Source organism: Hibiscus syriacus, unplaced genomic scaffold, assembly GCF_006381635.1.
Source record: "Hibiscus syriacus cultivar Baekdansim isolate YM2019G1 unplaced genomic scaffold, ASM638163v2 tig00110319_pilon, whole genome shotgun sequence".
In the NCBI taxonomy this organism is placed as follows: Eukaryota; Viridiplantae; Streptophyta; class Magnoliopsida; order Malvales; family Malvaceae; genus Hibiscus; species Hibiscus syriacus.
Genome location: NW_024062678.1, coordinates 72,785 through 91,347, shown reverse-complemented (window position 1 = coordinate 91,347; position 18,563 = coordinate 72,785). Strand labels below are relative to the sequence as shown.

Sequence of the window (18,563 nt, the reverse complement as noted above, 5' to 3'; positions counted from 1 at the left end):
TTTCTGTTATTTTTTAAATTTTATATCAATAAATTGTATTTTAGAATTTGAGTGGTAATGTAGCGATCCCACGTCCATGGCTGGCTGACACTGTGACTTTGTCTTACAATAAATGCAGATCATACCATTCTCGAAGACTTTCAGGGTGGTAGGTTTGCTCCATTTATGATATACGGATTATTATTTCATTTTAATGTTTTATAATTTTAATTCCAACAAACCTTTTAAAATTTCAAATTGTAATTATGGTCTAAACAGTATTAGTGAAATTTATTAAGTCAAATTATATTATTAATCTTTATATTATCGATAAATTTAGTATTTTAAATTATTATAATTTAATGACATTATGTCAATATTATTTCAATCAAGTTTAAATTTTCTAAAATGTAAGACTAAAGTGAGTCAATTGAAATGCATAAACTGAATCCAGAACATGTACATAATATAATGGCTGATTATAGAATTTGACAATTTATCATTGAAATATTAATATTTAGACATCAAAACAGCTGGTAATTATAATTTTATTTTAAATATAACAAATAACATTATAGTTTATATAATTATTTTCATCGTTTAATATTTTTATAAATTTTTAAATAAAACTAATATAAATTGTTATTTAAGATTGGAACACATTATTTTATGCATAATCTTTTTATCATTTCACTTATTATATTTGATAATATAATTTAATAAATAAATTATTTACGTAAAACATTTCTTTTATTTTATAACATAAATTATCATCACAAATGAAATATTTCTCATACTAAATATTTAATAAGATATTAAATATTTGTGTAAACTAAATGTATAAGTTTTATAATTCATAATATTATCTTGCCAAAATATTATTAATAATATTTTAATAAAATTCTATCAAATAAACAAATAAATATTAGAATATTTTAATATATTTTTATTACAAATATTTATAACGTGGATGTCTCAAATTATAATATAATATATTATTATCTTAGTTTTTAGATAAATTATTAATATTTAATTTATTAATCAATTAATTTAAAAAGATACAAAGATTCATTCATAATACAATCAATTAAGATTTGATCTATTATTGAAAAAGAAATCGATGAATTTAGGTTTAATTTTGTTAGTTATGGGTAAATTATATCATATGTCACTTAGTAGTAAAATTATATATAGGTCATTCAATTTTAGAACATCACAAACAAATCACTTAAATAAATTCATTATCACAAAAAGAGTCTTAAACGTTAAATATCAAACGACTTTATGAGATGGAATATTTTATTTCATCGAAAACATTCCATTTAAAATATTACTATTAAGTAACTCTATTAATTGATTGTAACAATCAAGTGACTCAATTAATCGATAGTAACAATCAAGTCATGTGTTACTACGTCAAATGTCGTTGCCCATCATGTACAAAGTTGGTGAACCCTAATTTTCACCATAATATTCACATTGATCTCTTTGTTCAATTCATCAAATTAAGATTCCAAGAAGTTCTTTTAATAGTCATGAAATCACCTCAAAACTATTAAACTTCTTGAACCTCATTATATATCATCCACCATCAAATGACTTCGGTCTTGGGATATGTTCTTCCTCTCATATAATCTCTTGAACGTTCAAACTGTCGAATGAAGTTATTGACCTTTGAGAAGTTCAAATCCTGAAATGATATTTTCTTTTCAATTTTCTTTAACAATTAATTGAATGACCCATTAGTTAATTTTTGAAATTAATAACCCATTTATAATATTACTAATAACTGAATGAGTTATAGTGTAACTTATCCAATAAAAATACTAAAAGATATAGAAATTTTATCCTAAATTAATTTATATACAAATAATTTTAAATTTAAATCAATTTTGAGTTTAGCTATATCTTTAAATTATAGTGACCAAATTGAATTCAATTTGGTTCCAATTTATCATGTTAATTAATTTGTATCCAAAAGAATTTTTCTTCTTCTTCCCAATGGTTTGTTTTGACTTTCAGAACTGCACGATGATGTAACCTTTTAATTTTACCACAGCATGGCAATTTCGTAGTTATTTAAAAGTCAGTGCCTTGTTTAAGAATACAAATCTCACTTCCTTCAGTGTCTCAGTTAAGCTAAGCTAAGCTAAGCTCTCTTTGCCGTTCTTCTTCATCTCCATTGTTTCTCTTCTTTCTCTCTCTAAAAGTCGCCTGAAAATTGCAAAAACGTTGCCGTTTTCACTTCTAGACTTCCTTTTGGCTACAAAACCGCTACAGGTTTTCCGTTAATCGGATTACATTATCCCCCCCTCCCAATGCATTTGCCTTGAGAGGAAGAATGGGTTGCGTCTTCGGAAAGCAATCACAGGAACTGTCATCTGATCACCGTCACGGAGCAACACCGTATCTTCATCACATCCTTCACGTACACGTCGTCGCCGGAGCTCCGGTGAGGCATCAACGGAAGTTTCAGTCACTGATGCTGTTGACACGGTCGTGGATGTCAAACAGCGGGAGAGACAGAGGCCACAAAAGCAAAAGGCTAGACACAGTGGTGATTTCCCAGTGAGCATCCCGGCACCGGAGAGACGGCGGACTTCTTCAGACCTGAACCAGGGAGCGTGGCCGTCGTGGTTGATGGCCGTAGCTGGTGAAGCCATCGGTGACTGGACCCCAAGACGTGCCAACACCTTTGAGAAGCTTGACAAGGTACCCCATTTTTCTTTTTCCTTTTTTAGCTTAATTGAAAGCTTCCTTTGCTATAAACATTTTTTTAACAATTCTGAGTTTTATTTTTTAGATTGGGCAAGGGACTTACAGCAATGTATACAAAGCCAGGGATCTACTAACAGGGAAAATAGTGGCATTAAAGAAGGTAAGATTTGATAATTTGGAACCAGAAAGTGTGAAGTTTATGGCTAGGGAAATTCTTGTATTAAGGAAGCTCGATCATCCCAATGTAATCAAGCTTGAAGGCTTAGTCACTTCAAGAATGTCTTCTAGTCTTTACTTGGTGTTTGAATACATGGAGCATGATCTTGCGGGCCTTGCTGCCTGCCATGGAATTAAGTTCACTGAGCCTCAGGTACCATTCTTTCATGAAATGGCTTCTCAATTACTGCTGATTACTGCTGGGTTTTATCATTATTTGATTACTTCGCTTGGGTTCTTTCCATATTTTGCTTTTGCTTTTGCTTGTCTATTTGAGATTTTATGATAGAAATGTGTATATATGTATATGTATGATTCTTGTACCTTTTGATTGTTTGTGTTGCTTGTGGGCATTTGATGTTGCTCTCAAGTATTTTCGCTTGCTACTTGGGTCCCATAGCTAATGGTTTTGTACTGTTTTTGAGTATGCAAATTCATGGAAATTTCGTGTTTCACATCAATTTTTGGAGTTGGTTTTCCACTTCTTTTAAATCATACCTTTTGTTTCCACAGTTTCTTGATGGAATGAATGTGATATAACATGACAAAAAAGAGAAAGGATCCTACTTTTTTCAACAGTTAAATAGTATACTAGCTTATTTATCTTTCAGTTTCTGGAAACAGAACGAGCTGCTATAGTTATAAACAGATTCTCACTGCCATTTTAACCCTCTCGTCTTCTATTACCTCTGAAGCTAATAGGAAATGATGATTGATTCCTATAAGTTATCTGCAAATGAACTCTAGGTTTTAAAGATATTTATGACAATGATTCTCATCATAAGAGGTTACAGTTGTGACTGAGACATTCATCCAACATGGTGATTTGCCACCTTTTTGAAGACAGATTCACTGGAAAAAAATATTTCTATTTAGTGAAATTTGGAAGCAAGCATATAAGCTTATAGTTGTTTATTGTTTGTTTTCAAATGTTGGTTCGTTGCTGAAATTAGATAACAGTTGCTGAATGTGTATAAATGCTGAGATATGGCAGTAGGTTGTAAGTTTGATGCTATATGTGAAGGTATTTATAGGAGTGGCTAGAAATAGTTAAGCCTTAATAATTATCATTTCAAATTAAATGATTAACTCTAGATAAAATTGAGATTATTTACAATTCTATTGCAAGGCTGGTTCAGGCTTGTGATATTGGGAATTTACAATTGTCGGTTTTGGCTAATGGAGTTTGCATTGCTGAATAGGTGAAATTTAGACGATTGCTTTGTTTTTGATGTTTCTTCCCTCTGACAGGTAAAGTGTTATATGAAGCAGTTACTTTCAGGGCTAGAGCATTGCCACAAACAAGGTGTTTTGCATCGTGATATCAAGGGTTCTAATCTCCTTATCGACAATGAAGGAATTCTAAAAATTGCTGATTTCGGACTGGCTACCTTTTACGATCCTGAACTGAAGAGACCCCGGACTAGTCGAGTTGTTACACTCTGGTATCGTCCACCGGAACTACTTCTTGGGGCAACTTGTTACAGTGTTGGGGTTGACCTCTGGAGTGCTGGTTGCATTTTGGCGGAGCTACTTTCGGGGAAGCCGATAATGCCAGGAAGGACAGAGGTATTAATTCTTCTCTCGTTTGTCGACCTGCTCTTACAATCTGTATCAGATCTTTCATTTTTTGTAAATTTTATGGAATTTGCTTGGAAATGTTTTCTTCTTTTCTGTTGCATTCTGCATTGGAATTTAGTATATGATAATGCATATAGTCATTGTTGGTCATTGTGGTTTTAGATGCTTAAAACACATTATACTCAACCTTCGGAACAATTATTGGGGAAGCCATTGGAAATCGAGCTACGTATCAGCTTTGAATAAGCCAATTCTGAATGATTTTGGCTTGGGGCCAATTGACAACAGAAATAGCACACTGATGCATGACATAATTCTACCTGAGATTTTCTTTCGACTTTCTTCTCAAATTTCATGTTAAGCATTTTTGGGAAACCGGTGTTTTCGAGTCAAATGAATATGAACTGCGGATTAAATATATAATTATTTTTGATCTGTAACATCAGTTTTTTTCTTCTCCTGCTTTAGGTTGAGCAACTGCATAAGATATTCAAGTTATGTGGATCCCCTTCTGAGCAATATTGGAAGAAATCCAAATTGCCAAATGCAACACTCTTTAAGCCACAGCAACCATACAAACGCTGTATAGCAGAAACTTTTAAGGATTTTCCATCATCTTCTTTGCCTCTCATCGAAACACTTCTTTCAATTGACCCCGAAGATCGAAGTACTGCCACTGCAGCTCTTAACAGTGAAGTGAGTTGTATCAGCTTTGTTAATGTATCTCTCCGGAAAAAAAATCAATATTCGTGTTTTACCTATAATCCAAGGACTTGCATGATCTATACCCTTTGAATTATCAAATATTCAGTGTTGGATACTCGATATTCTGTTCTCACTTCTCATCATCACTTGCTGCATTATCTATAAATTGGCTTGTGAAATACTTAATTTCCTGTTTGCAGTTCTTTACTGCTCAACCATATGCTTGTGAGCCATCAAGTTTACCGAAATATCCTCCCAGTAAAGAAATGGATGTAAGATTGAGAGACGAGCAAGCACGAAGGTTGGCTGGCTTTCTTTTTCTTTTTGCAGTTTGGCTATATTCTGGCAACTGATGTTAATTTTCCCATATAGGCAACGAGGTCTAGCCGGCAAAGTTAATGCAGTTGATGGTGCAGGGAAAACTAGTGAACGTGCTAGCCGGGCGGTTCCTGCCCCCGAAGCAAATGCTGAAATTCAAGCAAACTTGGATGTAAGTCGGCGAATTTTCTCTCTTGCTCTATATTCATGTCACTTTAATCCAGAAATGAACACTCTACTTGCCAAATGCAATTGTTTTCTTGATTTTCTCGCAGAAGATATTTCCGTGCCGCTGTATGTTACTTGACTATAAGTTAGTCCAGATACAAATATTAATTTGTAGTGCTTGCCTTTGTTAGTTAAGCATAAACTTTGGATTTCTTTTATGGTTTTCCAGAAATGGAGAGTGATGACACAAACAAATGCCAAGAGCAAGAGTGAGAAATTCCCACCTCCCCATCAAGATGGAGCCGTGGGGCATCCATTAGATGCATCACACAAAGGGCCTTTATCATTTGTTACAACTGACACTTCTTTCAGCTCATCTGTTTTCAACTCCAAGTTATCCGAAATTGCTAAAAATCCCGGACCTGGCGATGGCCCTTCCAGGAGGAGGAAAACCAATAAAGACCCTCAGAGGGCTCCGTCTCGAAAGTTCATTCGGGGTTTCAAACCGTCCTCAATGGGCCTATCCATGGATTTTCTTTTCCGGGGTAAGTCTGAGGTCCTTCGTAGCCAGAATTAGAATAGTGTTCCGAGTTTATAAACCCTTGGTTTTAAGGAACTTGAAAATGTAGTTTTCTCATCCCTTATTTAATTGTATCTGATGGTATAAGTATCTGGTGTATAATCCACGCCAAGATCCCAAATTATTTGGTGTATAATCTGCCAATGCAATCCCACTTTTTGTTGTACAGTCTCTCAACAAGCACAATTTACTCATGCGTTTGGTTTTTTTAGATTCATTCCTTCTTTTTGCCTGCATGAATCAAAATTAAATATAGGTAAATATATTTATTATTCCCTACTGTCATGATCATTTTCGTGAACCAAACATCCCCTTAATGTAGAGTCGGACCACCTAAGTCAGTTACGGTCGAGATACAACATCGGAAACATTAAACATATAAACAAAAACACGAAAGAATATGTTTAATCAATTCGTATCTAATAACGTTTATACCTTCGTGGAGTCTTACTTATAGAGAAGTCTATTATAATATTCTCAATACACGAAACTCGTTAATCTCTATTGGTTATTTAATCACTCTTTAATAGAACAATATTTGAACACTTTAGAAAGAACTGCACAAAAAATGCAGTAAAACTATGCGAATACTATTCGAAAATATAAAATCATTTACAATGATAATCGTTCTTGTTACAGAATGATTAAAATATATTATAATGACGTTCAAAACGACACGGTTTCAAAGGGACTATAAATAACCCACTAGATAAATCGTCGAGACTTTTTTATTGCATGTTCAATGTGTGGAGCTTCACCTTCGACACCTTGCCATATTAAGAGGTTTCACATAGAAGTGTATACATATACACATTGGATGATCCACTTCTATTGAATGAATCCCTTTCAAGAGCTGAAATTTATAGGATCAAGCAATTATTATTTCAAATATCTCTTGTTTATACAATATCTAATTCGGGTTAGTCGATTAATAAATCGAAAGTCGATAGTTATACCAGAAACAACGAAAAAATAATGGTCGATTCATCTGGAGAGGAATCTATCTTAATAATGACATCTGCTGCAATATTAAAACAATATTGTTTTTTATTGACTAACAATGCTTATTATATACCAATTATTGTTCAAATTATATTCCTCCTTAGTCCTTAGGGTTACATCCCAAATGCGTTTGTTTAATATTTTGATATATTTGATCATTTATCTTACCATGGATAAATTTAAAACAATATATATATGTATATATAATAAGAATTACTACGCCAAGATCTGAGTCTAAATAAATTAATTTTAAAGTTTCCTAATTGGTCAGCAGTTATTATAAACTATTATATACATGTAAAGATAAACTGATTGAATCTGTATTATTTAGGAAGAGTAACATTTTCTTTCATCACAATAAGTTAAAATTTAAAGGTATAATACTGAAATTAGTTTTTCAACTTTTATCGAAATAATCATTTTGGCATTTATTTATTTTTTGGAGTATTTTGGCCTCTAAAATTTCATATTAGGGCAAAAATGCCCCCTGACATTTCATTAAATAGTCACTTTGACATTTATTCCTTTTTTATGGAGTATTTTGACACCGAAACATTTCATTTTAGGATAAAAAGTCATTATTTTGAAGCGTTAAATATTTATTAACTAACGGTTTCCATCTGCAGAAGGGTCTTTTTGCCATAAAATAAATTATTAGGGGGCCAAAATACTCACACACAAAAAATAGATGTCAAAATGATTATTTTAGTAAACATTGATAGTTAATTTAACATTATATCAATTCGAACTTCGCTGCTACTCATGAACTTGTTTCTCTTTATCATAGTAAGATGATGCCTTTATTGTATAATAAAAAAGCACTCATCTTTGCTCTCTATTAATATATCACACCAAATGTGTTAGGATTTGGATAAGAAGAAGCCAATATTGGGGTTTTACCTGACATACAATTAACCTCCTTCTACATATTATTTCTAACTTTAAATACCATCAAACGGAGAACAGGAGAGTTGAAGTGGTAGAAATGGCTCTCCATCATCCATGGATATTTGTCTCTGGCATTCTAGGTATATTTGAGTTTTCTCTTCTCTTCCTTCATGTATGGGTATCATACATACATACACACATGCATACATATAACTAACATCTTTGTTCATTTGTGAAATCCCAACAACGATGATGAATATTTGTATAGGTAACATCCTCTCTTGCATGGTGTACCTAGCTCCTTTGTAAGTGTTCTTTTTTCTTTCATTTTTTAAAAAATGATTTTCTTTTTTGAACATATAATACCTTATAATAACTCCACACTAATAAAAAAAATGAAAATTCATGGATTGCAGGCCGACATTTGTTCGTGTTTATAGGAAGAAATCGACAGAAGGGTTCGAATCTCTTCCTTACGTCGTTGCATTAATAAGCGCCGTGCTTTGGATCTATTACGCCACGCTCAAATCCGAGGCTTACCTTCTGATGACCATCAACTCCATTGGTTGCGCAGTGGAAACCATATACATCGTCATCTTCCTCATTTACGCTCCGAAGAAAACTCGGGTATTACATATTTGCATAGTTGGTATGAAATTATCGATATCCGATTCTCTGATAGCGTATAAGAATAAATGCAGATCTCAACATTGAAGTTGCTTGTTCTATTCAATATGGGAGCCCTAGTTTTGGTGCTCATTACACATTTATTTGCCAAAGGGAGAAGCCGAATCCATGTGATAGGATGGTCTTGTGTGGTGACATCGGCTGCTGTTTTTGCAGCTCCTTTGAGCATAATGGTATCATTTATTTAATTAATTAATTATCTATATATAAATATTAATTTTTTTATTAATTATTAGTAGTTTGATTTTGGGTAGAGGTTGGTGATAAGCACCAAAAGCGTGGAGTTCATGCCATTCACTTTATCATTGTTTCTCACCTTCAGCGCCATCATGTGGTTGATCTATGGCCTCCTTCTTAAAGACTTCTATATCTCTGTAAGTATTTTTAGCTATATATATATATCATGCTAGGTTAAATTGCGATTCTCATCCTTTTATTATACTCCATTTGAAGATCTAGTCTCTTTACTTTAACGAGATTGTAAAAAAAATATCCTTAATATTTGAATGAATAGTCATTTTGACACCTATTTTTTTTGTCTTGGAGTACTTTGACCTCTTATGTTTCATTTTAGAGCAAAATGGCTCATGGTTGTATGGAAACTGTTAGTAGACTAACGTAAACGCATGTCACTAACGTTAGATTGTCACATAACCTATTTCGACAAGAAGCATGCATCACCTCATCACTTTTTAACATGTTGTATATGTCGTGTCATCACTTTTGACATATGACATATGCCATATCTTCACTTTCGACACATAGCATATGCCACAGCATCAATTTTGATATATGATAATCTTACGTCAGTAACAACGTTGATCGTTAGTTAACTAACAATTTTCATCAAATCAATAGATATTTTACCTCAAAATGAAATGTTACGACGAGAGTGTTTAAAAATACAATAATTAGATTAATTATTTTGTCAAATGTTATGGCTTTATTTTTATAAATGCATGACTTGTGGCTTCAACCTAGAAATACAACTAAGATCAACCCCTTTATTCATGCATTTTTAATTCCACTCTCGAGTAGTTTCACCTTATTCTTCTATTCTTTTTCCTTTTATCGGATTAACATTTTCAGCTCCCAAACATACTGGGAGTTGTTTTAGGGGTGATCCAGATGCTACTATACCTAATCTACAAAAGGTTCAGCAACAACAACATTATCGAAGACGGCGGACGAAAGCAAACGTCACATATCGCAAACATAAAGAATACGGTTCATATAAATGCTTCAGATACTAACACTATGCCGTTGCAAGTTTCCGACGACGTCGAAGTCGGTAGAGATGAAAATCCACTTGGCTCTCAGCTGTGATGATAAACACCAACAAATAGATAAACCAAATTATGGACTTGGAGGAACCAGGGAAATGCTAGGACCCCTAGCCTATATTGTAACGTTTTGGTACCGAAATTTGATTACAGCAAACTATTCATCCGATATAATAAGTTAAACCATTAAGTTTTATGTCATATATTTATATTTTGTTTTTACTTATATCCAAGGATTATAAAAATGAGAGCTCAAACAACAGCATTTGAACTGTTGGATCAAAATCCCGATCCAATGGTTACGATGAACCTTTTTGGAGTCAATGACGCATGGATCTCACGCGAGATTGATCCAACAGCTGATGTCTCATGGAATCCTCTGAAAGCACGTAGGAGAGATCAAATAGCTTTACGTGTACCACACGCGCAAGAACTCTGATGCATTATGGGTCATTAGTTCTTCAAGTCACATCTAACGATTGATAGCCGATTGCGCCCTTACTCTAGGGTTTCAAAACTCTAGACCTAATTTGGAGTGATCTGCACCGTTGAACTGTCCCTCGATCTGACAGTTGGCATCTATCTGTGTTGTCGGGATGTCCCAAAATCCTAAATCTCTTGGGTGCTGACACGTGGGCCTACACAATGATAGGCTTTAGTTCCTAGGCTACTTCCTTGTAAGTTTTGGGCTTGATTTGTAAGGGTTAGGCTTGGACTTGCTTGTAATGGGGTTTTTATGTTATGGGCCTATAAATAAACATTATTAAAAATTAATATTTATTTTAATATTAGCTAATATATTTAATATTTATTTTTTTGGTACAAATATACTTAATATTTATATAAATATAAGATTAATAACTGAAATATATATATTATAATTTGATTAATATTTTGTCATATATATTATCATTAATCTAATGAATTTAAAATACATAATTAAAATGTAAAATCAAAATAGAAATTCAAATTAATGCTTAGACAAAACTGAATGTTTACAAGGAGAAAGTTAGTTACTACAATATTATAAAAGTTGAATAGGAAATTGAATGAGTTATACCTTCGATACTAAATTTACTCTTAATAATTATTTTAATTTCCGTTGAACCCGCAACTCTAAAATATTATTTAAAAAAGTAAACCAAAATTTCAAACCAACTTGATCTTTTAACAAAGAAATATAAAATTTATAACGAGTAAAAGTAAGGAATATTTTGTATTAGTGGGTAAATTTATAAAAATTTAGAAGAGTATGAGTACATAAAATTTTTAACGGCAAAAACATATTATTAATAAAAAATACAAAGAAAAAAATCTAAAATATAAGAAAATTTAGCAGGCGACCATCCATCCGTTCTCCATCGATCCATAAACCTTAAACCATGGACAACACATATACATCCTGTAGACACTCCTGCTCGAACTCAGAAATAACTATACTCATTTAATTCAAAAATATCACTTTAATGAATTTTAATACTTTTAGACTTAATAAAAAATACAAAATTTATACAGGAGAAATGTACGAGTAGAAGTAGTTTAAGATTCCCCTAATAAAATGTGAGACCCAATGAAGAATGAGTTGTAAACCTTAAACCACTTGGTGGACGACACATCATAAAGTGACATAGTGGGACCAATATATTAGTAACTTTGTTTAATTACTACTAATGCATATATGTATATCTTACGGAAGTTGCAAATGTTATTATCACATCTAGCTGAACCAAACGATCTCAATGGGTTAAGGAATTATTATTATTTTTTAAGTTTTCGAATACGAGCACCGTGTATGCAAGATTATGTAAATATGTTAATTGTCAAATGATCAAGAGTATTTGAATAAATACTATATTGTATCCACTTTTGACAAATTAATAAAAACAAAGTTATTAGCTCATTTGTAGGTGTAGCTCAATATATGCCATTAACAAATTATTTTAGGTTTAAGGTTTAGAATTTTTATTCTGTTTATTACATTAAAAGTTGAGATTCTTTTATTTTTATAAATGATTAAGTTTATTATTGTTATTAAATTGATGACGGAAATTTTTATAATGATATTGAATCATATAGTTAATAGTTAGAGTCACATGAATATACTCACGTTATGAGTAATATAAGTTTTTCGAATTAAGTTGATATTTAATGATCATTAAATTGAAATTTGATTAACACATGACTCTAACTTAATTAAATTCTTGATAAAGGATTTTAATTTTTTTATCAACTAAATTAATAATAAAAGAATTTTATGTTAGGGTAGATGAACTTATAAATTTTATGTTGAGACAAACTTATAAAATTTTACGGAAACGAAAACAGAAATTTAATTGAAAAATGTAAAGAAAATATATATGAATTTAAAATTTTCGGATGACGACTAGTCCTCTTAGCCCATCTATGCTTAACATAAACTCATATTCATTGTTATCAATTTGAATAGGTTAAAGTAGAGGACCAAAAATGCACTAAAAACTCAAAAAAATTTCAATTTTACCCCCACTTATTTTCTTTTTCTTTTTTTCCGCACATTTTTCATGTATGCAAACTTGACATCATTCATCACTTATATTTGTATTCACACCTTCCTTTCCATCACTATAAATATGGACGCACCAAGGCTGGCTTCCATAGCTGGTCTCGACTGAGAATTGAAATCAGCCTCACTTCACCATTTCCTCTTTCTTTTTCAGAGAGAGAGATTGAGAGAGAAACTAGAGGGAGAGTATATATATATATATATATATATACACACACACACATATAAAGATGGCTCTTCACCTTTCCTGGGTTTTCATTTTTGGCATTCTCGGTATTCAATTATCTCCATCTTCCCTTCTTCTTCATTTGATGTATGATACTCTCGGTTTTAATCAGGGATGGATGGAGGGAGAGTGGAAGGGACATTCATTATCATATATTTTCGTCACCTAACATAAAGTACTGTGTCCTGACCTCTGCTTTCTTGTTTTCAGGCAACGTTGTTTCGTTCATGGTTTCCCTTGCTCCACTGTGAGTTTTCTTTTTCGAAGAAATGGATTTTTTTGTGCATTTGAGATATTAGATTATTAATCAGAGATGATGATGGATTTCATTGCAGGCCGACATTTTACCAAATATATAAGAAAAACATCGGAAGGGTTCCAATCGCTTCCCTATGTGGTTTCGCTCTTCAGTGCGATGCTTTGGATTTACTACGCACTGCTTAAAAAGGATGCCATGCTTCTCATTACCATCAACACTTTCTGCTGTTTCATTCAAACCTTTTACATCGTCACTTACTTTTACTATGGTCCCAAGAAGGAGAAGGTACATAACAAACCCTAATTTACACATCAACTTCATGGACATTATTCTAATTCAATTCCCTAAATGATGGAATTCTCAGCTTGTCACCTTGAAACTGATTCTCTTCTTCAATGTTCTCGGTTTCGGAGTTATCTTCTTCTCCACTTATTTCCTTCCAAACCCGAAGATTCGACTCCAAGTTCTCGGATACATCTGCATGGCGTTCGCTCTGAGTGTGTTCGCCGCCCCACTTGCCATATTGGTGAGTATTGTTCATAGTTTGAAAATTTTATCTGATTTTCAGGATTCGTTTCGTAAATGAAGTTTTCGATTCTTTTTTGCAGAGGAAAGTGATAAAAACAAAGAGTGTGGAGTTCATGCCATTTACTCTATCTTTGTTCCTTACGTTAGGAGCAGTGATGTGGTTCTTCTATGGCCTTTTGTTGAAGGATATGAACATTGCCGTACGTTATCTCATTCATGCAATATATTTTTTAATTGGCTAAATTACTAGGCAGGTCCTTATACCATATCAATAATGAACTATCTCTTTTTCGGCTGGGTGAAATCAGGTCCCAAACGTGCTAGGGTTTATCTTTGGGATTCTTCAAATGATACTTTATGCAATCTACAAGAACCAGCCAAAGAAGATGGTGGAAGATCCGAAGCTTCAGTTATCCGATCAGCATATAGTCGATGTGGTGAAACTTGGGCCGGTGGTGTGTTTGGATCTAAACGCGGTGGCTCCTCAACCGAACTACGACGACGACGGTGGAATAGACGTCGAAGCTCAGAATACAAAGGAAAACCCTAGAGATGCTTCCCAGAAAGTTTAGAAGTTGATGGAAGAAGTTTAATCAAATTACGTGTAGCTTTGGTTTGCATGGATAATGCAAAATCAATGTAATTTCTGCCCCTCGGTGTAATCTTGTTCTCTCCACCTCTCTCATAACTATCGATCAATAATCAGTATACTGTATTTAACTTTTATTGATACAATAGTAATGTTTTTATATAGCATATGATTAGCATGATTAGAATCGATATCAGATTTTATGTTATGGACTTAAACTTTTAAGAAGTTATATTATAAATTTAAGGGTATAAAATTAGCGTAGAATTTTAATAATACAAAACTAGTTCTTCAATAAATTTTTTTTAAACCATATAAAGAAAGTTTCATTAGCTCGTTAAAAGTTTCTTTAAATATGGAAAGTAATTCTAGACATAAATCTAGTCTCGTTATATATAAATATAATGTATGGTCTTTTTATTTCACATTTCTTTTACTGTAAGTATTTTTATATATGATTTTTGTTTTAATATACTATACTTATTAATTCGATTGTAATTATATGATAATTATAGTTATTTAGATATATATTATTTGTATTTACAATTGTGAGCGAAAATATACATGTATTTGTAATTTTTTTTATTAACATCATTTTTCCTTAAATCTAAATATTTTTTAATTAATAAGAGTAATTAATTTTATTCAATAAACAAATAGAAATTATAATATAATCACAATTAAAAAAGCTTATTAAAAATAAAATAGTCTAATCACATTAATTAATCATTCCTCTTAAAATCATCAAAAGAAAATAAATTAGTCATTAAATGATGAAGCTATACATAAAATTTTTTAAAAAAATCCAACTAAAAAACTCAAAGAAAATAGAAAATACAAATAAACATCACTATCAACGGCGGATGATAAGTACCACCAATACTGACATAAAAAGTAAATATAATGATGATTTCATGTTGACAACTGGTTTTATCACAATTCAAGTGAAACATATTTAAAGTTATTGTAAGCGTTTTTTCAATATAAGAGAACTAACCTAAGAGTCCAAATCAACGATAGATCGACAAGATAACCAAGTAAACGATAATTGAAGAGATAACGTCAAATTAACTTTCAAAAAAACCAGCCGAAAACCTAATTAAAACAATTATGATAGGGTTTTTCCATAATAGATAAGTGACTCGAGTTCAGGTCATGTTGTTTAACTGTTAAGAAGAAGAAAAGCAATCTGGAAAAGAGAATAGAACCAAATGGTAACCCTGTTCCGCACCTAACCTTGAGAAGCTAGCAGCAGCACCGAATTATGAATACTAGAAAACAAAGGATACGCCGTCGTTTTCAGTTTAACACTTTTAGTATTGGCTCTTCCATATATTGAATGAATAAATTAGCTAAACAAGTTTTTTATAATTGTTGTTTACTTTATTATATATTGTTTTGTTTCCTAATGGTGCTTTTAGGGCCCACATAAGACACAATTGTTTCATGCCAAAATCACCACTTCCCAGCATCTGGCATAATTTTACTTATATATATATATATATATAATGATCGACCGAGAGGTGGGTAGAAACAATCACATGTGAAAATTTAAGATTTTTTTTATTAAAAATTTGTTTTCACCTTATAAAATTTTATAAATTTATTATCTCCTAAAATTTTAGGGATTCACCCCTAATATAAAATTTTACGTCAGTTCCTATATATATATATGAATCGTGACCCGAACAATAAAAAAAATAATATTCTCCCTAAAAATTATAAGTTTAAGCAATCTTCTTGTAAACTTCTCCCGACCCATCTTTATATATATATATATAATTAATCAATAAATAAAAAACTTTATTTTTAACGTTGACAATAATATTATTTGAATGAAACCCAAATATTTGTACTTATTACATACACCTCAAATACTCATTTTAGCATAAAAAAAATTAAAAGTTTCATATGCACTAATATAAAGTATATATATATATATAAACTACACAGAAGGAAGGTCATGAACTTATAATACACATGTTTTAACAAATAAACTATAATAATAAAAGTAAAATGATTACGGAGCAATATCAACCATCAAGCCTATTGTTTTTCTTCTTGACCACTTACCGTTTAATCAATTTATGCTTTTATATCATAATTTGTAAATTTAAATAATATTAATTAAATCACGTATTATTCATAATAAAAAGGTAATTAATAATATATATGTTTATATGAAAGCTAATAATACCTATATGGTGTATTGCATGGAAGTGGAGGATGCAGTACGCACGTAATACATTTATTTATGAATATATATTATCTTTTATCACTTTAATTTATCAAATCTCAAGGATATAAGCAGTAAAAGAGTTGTAATAATTATCAACGAAGTCAGTTACTTGGTATTATTTAAGTAGATCTCAAGTTTAAGATCTTGTATATGTACAAAATCATCGTTTAAAGATGCACTCATTAAAATTAAATATACGATGAGAATCAGTCTAAATTAATTAGAGAAAAATTATGAAAAATCGAAAATATAACAAAAAAGAATTGTAATAATTGAGATGACGTCAAATGAAAGGGCAGGAGGCTACATTTCTCCTTTAAATTTCCTTTCGGTACAAGATAAGATATTTATGGCCACTACTCCCATCTTAAACCACATTTTAATCACAATAAATTTTCTAAGATTCTGATCTCGAAATTAAATTTAGATTTATAAGATTAGAATAACTAAAAGAAATAAAATTAAAATAACGTAGTTTTGATCTTTCATATTTTATAATTTGATTTACTGTTTTTTTAAATAATTTAATTTAAATTAATTTTTTTTATCAAATTTGAATCACATCCTCCTTAAATATTTTAACAATTATTTACAAATCCTTTATTCTTGGCCATTCGTTGACTCCTCTAAACTCCTATCAATACTTTATCTTTAAAATCCATTCTTTCGAAAAAAATAACACTGTAAATATAATTATATAATTGCAGAGGTTATTACATTTGCTTACACGTGTGAAGAAGAATAACAATGTATATTGTACATGGTGATAGAGAATTCTTTAAATTGAATTCAATATGTAATATAATATTATAAATAATTATATATATTTTTGAATGGTCTCGGTGAGTACAAGATAATAATTGTTCATAATCTTTCTTAAACATAGACAATACGCACACAACCCTACAGATGTAGTTGCTCGAACCTAGGACCTCAAGGGAGACAACACTCTCTTTACCCACGGAGATCACTTAATTGGTTCATAAAAAATACATTTAAATTAAACAAATACATTTTATTCGGATTGACTTGAAATTCACCGGCTCAACTCAATTATAAAAAATCAAATAAAATTTGAATGATAAAACAATACTTGCAATTTAAACAAGATTTCTCTTTTTACAATTTAATCCATCAACTTTACATTTTATTTAATTTGGCCATCTGACTATAACTATCTATAATTTTTTTATTATCATCAATTCATTGACTCATCTATACGTCTATCAATACTTTATCATTCTTTTGAGAAAAAAAAATAACATTATCAATATGTTATAATTGTAGACAATTTTACATTATAAATCTTAATTACGAAAAAGAATAACAATGCACATTGTACATGATTATAGAGAGTTGTTCAAATTGAAATCAAATTGTACCATAATATTATAAATAGTTACATTTAAAATTAAATAGAAACTCGAATAAATATATTTGATTCTACTCGACTTGAAAATTATCAACCTGACTTAAATTAAAAAAATTAAATAATAAAATTTTTCTTATAAACTCAACTAATTCAATTAAAGACTCAACCGTAGGTCATAAGAAATGAGTTTCGTTAGTCGAGACACATTCATTTTTTTTTTAAAAATCTGGGGTGATTACATTGTAACATTTGTTTAGAACTTTTTTAACCAATCAGTAAGACACATCCTACAAGACGTAACTACTTGATTCATACCTCTTGCAAAAAAAATATCCATTTTCATAATGGGTTCTAGTCGAGTCGTATTCATATTTATAACAACTGCAACATCGTCTCATGGTTCCGTGCCTGAATTTACGAATAGTTGGAAGAAGATTTCGGACAAGAAGCGAAACATACGTCATGGCTTTAGCTAATGATTGTTTTGATTTCTATTCTTTTTGCACGATAAGATGACCGAAAAATAAGCAAAACAACTGCATAAAGGCTCGTCTTTTTTATGTTTACGTTCTTCCTACCTTAAAGTGACCTACTTGCACTGCATTTGCAAGGGAGCTCCATTCTTTGTTCATCTTCTGTCCTTTTAACCCATAAATAATGCAACAAAGCTTATCTTTTGCTTT

The 18,563-nt window shown here is 31.2% G+C and overlaps 2 pseudogenes; both read left to right on the top strand.

Moving 5' to 3' along the window:
• Positions 1 to 2,135: 2,135 nt before the first annotated feature.
• LOC120117247 lies at positions 2,136 to 6,433 on the top strand (annotated as a pseudogene).
• Positions 6,434 to 8,153: 1,720 nt separating this feature from the next.
• On the top strand, positions 8,154 to 14,382 carry LOC120117123 (annotated as a pseudogene).
• The last annotated feature ends 4,181 nt before the right edge of the window (positions 14,383 to 18,563 follow it).